Source organism: Pangasianodon hypophthalmus, chromosome 24 (genome assembly GCF_027358585.1).
Source record: "Pangasianodon hypophthalmus isolate fPanHyp1 chromosome 24, fPanHyp1.pri, whole genome shotgun sequence".
Taxonomy (NCBI): domain Eukaryota; kingdom Metazoa; phylum Chordata; class Actinopteri; order Siluriformes; family Pangasiidae; genus Pangasianodon; species Pangasianodon hypophthalmus.
The window spans coordinates 12,166,176-12,173,875 of NC_069733.1; positions in this window are offsets into that span (position 1 = coordinate 12,166,176).

Sequence of the window (7,700 nt, forward strand, 5' to 3'; positions counted from 1 at the left end):
CACTCAAAGAAAGGCACTGAGGATTGACAAGTTCCTGGCTTGTGTTTGTGGCGCGTGGCATTGTTTTGAAGATGGTGGTTGGTTTGGGTTTCAAGCGAAGGATCTTCCTCGTTGAATCAGAAAGAATGACTTGTTGTGGTAGAAAGAATGACTAACTACAGTATTGTGGGATGATTTATGCTAATGTTCCTGTTGACCAGTGAAATAGCAAAATGGGTGATATGCATTTGTGTTTGTTCAGTAGGGGATACTATTACCTTTCCTTTAACAAATAATCCTCATAAGAAGATTTTACATAAACACAAACAAATTGTCAACTTTGAAACAAATTTGATCATTTTCAAACTGATTCAGTTAGTTTCCCAGGAGCTCTTTTCATGTTTTGACCACTTGCTGTTTCCCTGGGATATAAATATGAGGTTGCACACATGTAAAATCTTTGTTATCTGTGACCATGGAGAAAATTTTCAACACAAAAGAGACAGATGGTTTTTGACTTGCACAAGTCAGGTAATGCATGTTCCTAAATCTAGATAACATATTGAACAACCACAAATGTGTTCATTAAGCTGTTGGCTCACATTGCCATATTGGGCTTCATTATATTCATTGATGACATGAACATTAATGCAGGTGTTGATTATTTGCCTTGTATGGTTTATTGTATAAAAAAAATATATATGTATATATATATATATATATATATATATATACACTATATTACCAAAAGTATTCGGTCACCTGCCTTGACTCACATATGAACTTAAGTGCCATCCCATTCCTAACCCATAGGGTTCAATATGATGTCGGTCCACCTTTTGCAGCTATTACAGCTTCAACTCTTCTGGGAAGGCTGTCCACAAGGTTGAGGAGTGTGTTTATAGGAATTTTTGACCATTCTTCCAAAAGCGCATTGGTGAGGTCACACACTGATGTTGGTCGAGAAGGCCTGGCTCTCAGTCTCCGCTCTAATTCATCCCAAAGGTGTTCTATCGGGTTCAGGTCAGGACTCTGTGCAGGCCAGTCAAGTTCATCCACACCAGACTCTGTCATCCATGTCTTTATGGAGCTTGCTTTGTGCACTGGTGCACAGTCATGTTGGAAGAGGAAGGGGCCCGCTCCAAACTGTTCCCACAAGGTTGGGAGCATGGAATTGTCCAAAATGTTTTGGTATCCTGAAGCATTCAAAGTTCCTTTCACTGGAACTAAGGGGCCAAGCCCAACTCCTGAAAAACAACCCCACACCATAATTCCTCCTCCACCAAATTTCACACTCGGCACAATGCAGTCCGAAATGTACCGTTCTCCTGGCAACCTCCAAACCCAGACTCGTCCACCAGATTGCCAGATGGAAAAGCGTGATTCATCACTCCAGAGAACGCGTCTCCACTGCTCTAGAGTCCAGTGGCGGCGTGCTTTACACCACTGCATCCGACGCTTTGCATTGCACTTGGTGATGTGTGGCTTGGATGCAGCTGCTCGGCCATGGAAACCCATTCCATGAAGCTCTCTGCGTACTGTACTTGGGCTAATCTGAAGGTCACATGAAGTTTGGAGCTCTGTAGCAATTGACTGTGAAGAAAGTCGACGACCTCTTTGCACTATGCGCTTCAGCATCCGCTGACCCCTCTCCGTCAGTTTACGTGGCCTACCACTTCGTGGCTGAGTTGCTGTTGTTCCCAAACTCTTCCATTTTGTTATGATAAAGCTGACAGTTGACTGTGGAATATTTAGGAGCGAGGAAATTTCACGACTGGATTTGTTGCACAGGTGGCATCGTATGACAGTTCCACGCTGGAATTCACTGAGCTCCTGAGAGCGGCCCATTCTTTCACAAATGTTTGTAAAAAACAGTCTGCATGCCTAAGTGCTTGATTTTATACACCTGTGGCCAGACCAAGTGATTAGGACACCTGATTGGTAATATAGTGTGTATATATATATATATATATATATATATATATATATATATATATATATATATATATATATATATACAGTATATCAATAAAGTGTTAGTAACGTTGTTAATGTCACTTTTTGTGTACTAATGGAGAATATTAATGAGTACCATCAATGATTTAGCAGGATTACTGGGACCACCGAATTGGGACCACCCAACCATGGCAATCTAAAAACTGATTTAACTTGTATGATGATCAAAAGGTGTCAAAAATATCACCACTTAAATAGAAACCACCATTATTCAGCTGTACATGTAAACAGACAGACAGTAATGAGAATGAATAATGTTAGTTGTTTGCAAATGTAGGCCAAAGAGAGGCCTTTGTGGACCTGCTGTCTTAAAAAACACTTTTGATAACAGACAGCTCAAAACCTAGGGAATTGGCTTTGAAGGCTGGAACTGACTAAATGCTAAGTGCACAATGTGAATAAGTTAGGAACTAGGGATATGAGCGTGTGTGAGGTGTAATTTAATTCATGAACGAAACTCTGTGTGGTTTATGGGCAGCTGCCACATGATGTCCTATAACACTGTGCTGGTGTATGCATACGTTGCATCAGTGTAGTAGAATGTTAATATGTACAGTCATGTACTGTAAAAGTTGTGACCAATGTTTTGCATAAATACGTATGTTCTGGGATACATATGATGGAAATAATTCAATAAATATATTAATTTTTGTACAGAAGCCCAGAACCACTCATTGAGACAATTTTTTTCAACATTATTTCAAACCTAATAACGCATTATTTCAAGATATTATCTTGTTATTTTGGCATCAGTATCATGTCAAGTTCAAATAGACAAAATGAGCGCTGTGACCATTATAGAATTCTGTCAATATAAGGTTTAGGAGTCAAAGCTTTGACCATACCTGAACACGTTACAGTGAATATCCAATCATTAGATGTACACGTGGCAAATGAATTCCACTAAAGCAATGACTGGCATACCTACTATTTGGGAAACTGCAAAGAATAAGAATTATAAGCTAATATTCAATGAACTAGTCTAGTAAGTTGGATTTTCAAGTGAAATTTACATTTACATTTCAGGCATTTGGGAGACGCCCTTATCCAGAGCGACTTACATTTATCTCATTTATACAACTGAGCAGTTGAGGGTTAAGGGCCTTGCTCAAGGGCCCAGCGGTGGCAGCTTGGTGGTTCTGGGGATTGAACTCATGACCTTCCGATCAGTAATCCAACGTCTTAACCACTGGGCTACCACTGCAAATTAAAGTTGCCTTTTTTTTTGGACCTTTTTTTTAAAGGAAAATACACGTATAAATACACGTATAAATATTACTATAGAATTTCAATATGGCAGGTTTTCATACAAACTGGTTAAACAGATTATGAGAAAATAAAAAGTCCACTCTAGCATGTGATTTCAAAATAAATTGTTGCAAATTCAGTTTTGGTTCCAATTAATGAGGGAAAAAACACATTACGTCCATGAATAGATGTAAATATGTAAGTGAATATCACCTCTAACACTAGACTGCTAGTGTTAAGTCAAAATGGTTGACTCTTCATTGCTAATGCTAGCTAGACAGTTACCCTAAGCTAATTGACCTCAACAAGCCTAACAAAACCTCTTTGATTGCAATCATAAGTTTACTCAAAAAGCTCAAAGATGTACATTAGCTAAGCTGTCTCAAAACTTGACTAGGACTGTGAGATTATGCTGGCAATAAGGGCAATTAGAATGATTTATAGAGAATATATTAATGAAAATAAAGATGTCTTAAAACGTGTTGTTATTTAAACACACCTTTGCCCTAAAAGTACACACACACACACACACACATATATATATATATATATATATATATATACACACACACAAAGTACACCATATTGTCTCTTTCTCTAAACATGCCTACTCCCCAGAAACTCCACTAAGGCCTTGCCTTATGCTGACCCTCTACTGCCACACTACACTTTCCACTTCTTCTCAAACTGACGAGGGAGAATTGAAATGACAGTATGCACTCTTCCTCACTCCTGGTGTGAAGGGAGGTTTTTTTTTTGCAATTAAATGAGTTTCAAACCACCAGGAGCATTAAAAATGAATCCCGGGGAGCAAATGGAGTATCCCCACTCTTCAGAGATCATGTGTGTCCTAGAGGAAGCCTGTGACAGATGTTAGGAAGAGATATTCCAACACACACACATACACACACACATACAGCATAGTGAACAGTTTGATGTCTGAGTTAATCCCCATTTAATGCACCTACTGTCAATTACTAAAGACCAAAGCACACTAGGCTGACAGTGATTTTATTGCAGTTACCTGTCCCCATGCCACCCAGGGGTATGATTAATTTTTAAAGCTACAAAACGGGAGCAGATCTGGCTTGCAGATTGTTCATTTTAATGATTCCAGGCTAAACACTTTTTGCACCTGAATTGGATATAGTTTGTAAGCGAAGAGTCAAGGTTCACCTGGGGATTCAGTATGTTTAGGATTTGTCGCAATTTATCCTTTGTTAATCATGAGAGATGAGTAATGTGTTATATACTGTACTTAATACTTTATAATGTGTAGCCTGTATAACTGCTCATAAGTAGTTGCACTTGTTTGAAATTCCTGTCTCAGACTTTATACATATTTTGATTGGTTGATTTAAATACTACTTTTGAGTTCTATTAAAATGTCAGTCACCAGTTATATGTGATTTTCTCAATTCACATAAAACTTGTAGAGAGGAGGATAAAGTTGTTACTGAAGATGAATGAATGAATTAGTGCATCTCTCAGTGATATTTGGCTGGCCTCCACAGACAATATTAGTTTTTATCACTAGCTGAAATAACTGCTAAACCTAAATATCCGCTTATGCTGATAACTACTTGTGTCTAAATGCATTCTATGTCTAATTTATCACACATAGTAACGTAATTAAATGGATTTTTTTTTTATCATCATACATCTTGTAATTTATGGTCATTGACTGGGATGTGATTTTCCTTATAATATCTCTACATTCACCTGGAGTTTGTGTCCTAAGAGTATCAGTACCACTTCAAAAAACAATGGTGTATCCTTTCCAAACATAGTAGAGCCAACTGTCAAATCTAGACTATGTGTAATTAATCTACTAGTCCAATCTTTCCAGCGTTACAATACAAATACAAAAATATTTACAGTATGTAAGTCATTGGACATAGGTAGGTAGCAATGTTATTTGTAATATAGTATAATAGTATTGTAAGTCAAATTTTAATATTCATTAATGCCTAATTCTGTGCCACTGGTCATGTCATGTCACATCACCTCACAGTATTCATAGGGATACTTACAATAAATGGTTTGTACCCAACATAGGCTCACACAACCTAATTTTTAAAGTTATGAAAGCTAACAGGACTAGGGATAGGGCTAGCATTTGTACCACGCATACAAATTTTTAATTTGGAATCAAACAAAATCCAATGCATAGTCATCACACATTCCAAGTTACACATATTCATGTTATCAGCTTTATTGTACCAGGCTAGAATCAACATGTATCTCTAGACACACCACTGAGTGATAGCATGACTTATACAGCATTGAGGCAGTAAGTGAACAAATCTAATCTGTTGTTTTATAACTGGGATAAGAGAAGTATTCAAATTATTACTGCTGCAAAATGTTGACCATTTAATTTTTAAATATGTATACAATGTTATCATATTATGTTCAGTTTAGACGTAGAGTTAGTTCTGGAACTAAATGAACTACTACAATAATTTCTGATTGGACCTTTAAACCAAACAACATGTAACCATCAGTGATGACCATCTTCTATAGATTCCCTAGATTCCTAAGTTCAGCTGCACTAACTGCTGCTAATGCTACAGCTCCAGATGTAGGCTATTACTTAGCCTTCTTCGGCTCTCGGCTGCATCACTACCCCCCACCCTACCCGCGGGTGTCAGAGTCCCGTCCTGTTGGTAATTTGTTGCTAATCAGCTGTCAGCTCGCGAGCGATGATGAGGCGATCACAGCGCGGCGGGCGGGAAGGTAATGGCCTTAAAAGTCACAGAGTCAATGTCAATGGGATCACTCGGATTCAATCAGGGAGCGGCCATGACGGATGGCGCCCGCTGCCATAACCACTCATTTTGAGCTCAAGCATCTGGGCCCTAGTAAATAACCATCAGAGGGTGGGTCCAAGGGACAGGTCATTAGCCCTGAGAAAAATAAATATCGCTCCTCGTGCAACGGCTGCAAGTCATTTAGCACAGACTAGGAAATTTCACCCTAGATTAAGTATGATGAGGCACTAGCAGTCGGTGCCGCGTCTCGGTGACATGGACAGGGAAATTTTAAACGTGGGACTGCCCGAGAAGGTAATATGATTTTAAAGAGTTGATGTGTTTGGTCGAGGGGTCACAGCCAAGAGATATTTAGTCCTCTTGCCCCTAGTCTATAGTGTCAAGACAGCACTTATGAAGGGGACAGGCTCACATTTTGTCCGGTGTACTCTAAAAGGACTGAACTTTCTATATGCATTGATGGGACCAGTTAAGGTCAAGGGACATCTGTTTAACATTAAATGCACCGTCTTTCTACCACCTTGTCTATCTCATTCTCTGTGTGTTTAATGAAGGAGAGTGTTAATTAGCTAATTAAGCTGTCCAGGGATTCCCAACCAGTCAGTTAGCTGTTCAGTAACTTTGTGCTAGTGCTACTAAATCACAGGGTAAGTTCTTTGATCAGGTACACATACTCCTGCCCCAACGGTGGTCTTAATTTTCATGTCACTGTACAAGACCCTGCCATCCTAGTTTCAGTCACAATTGTCCTAATTATTTAAGGAGGAACTTTAGAGACGGTACATGCATGCCATCAGGTAGAGTGCCAAAAGACAATGTGTAAATGACCCTGTTGGCTTTCAGCTGTCATTAATCCAATTAATAGTAATGACTTGAATCCATCACTCACAATCTTAATATAAACATTATCATATTAACCTTTAAAGTCAATTCAGAGTCTATCAACATAATTAATTTAATCAATTTGAAAGTGAGGGTTATCTGAATAATTGATATAATTCTTGCAGATATGAAATATTCATATTTCCTGATTGCGAGTTTCTGCTAAAACGCCAGTGGAATAGCAAGTGTCTCCATCCAATCTGTACATAGCGAGAGAGTGTAAGATGTGTCTGCAGAGCAAAGGACCTCAGAGGTGGAGGACTGACCTTCATGCAGTGGACTGCCTTCACAGCTGAGTTCCTACACTGTTTCAAATACAGTGAAGCCATGGCCGTATATCTCTGTGCTTCATCCCAGTTCCCTCACTCAGCAACTCTGGGCAAGGCTTCATTAGGTCTAATGTTCTCTTCGCAGGCCATTCTCTTGTGGCTATTCACAGAGAACAGGGAAATGCACTGACCTGTGTGGAAGGCGAAGGAGTAGGGAAGTGTCCCTTCTGATTAGCTGATTAGTGGATGGGTTTCTGTAGTTTAGACAGCATTGGAGACCGCAATAAGAAGGTGATGCAATGCTAACCATTAATAGAAAGACAGCATCTTCTGGAATTACTTGATTCGGCATGCTACAAAGCCCTGACACTGAAGACTCCTTCCAAAAATGCTAAATAATATAATAATAATCTCACAGGGAACTTCATATCAACAATTGCTCTAACACAGCATGTTTATGTGTAGTCCTGTGTAAATTGTTACTACAGAAACAATAATGTATTATAATGAGTGCATTAATATAAACCTTGCA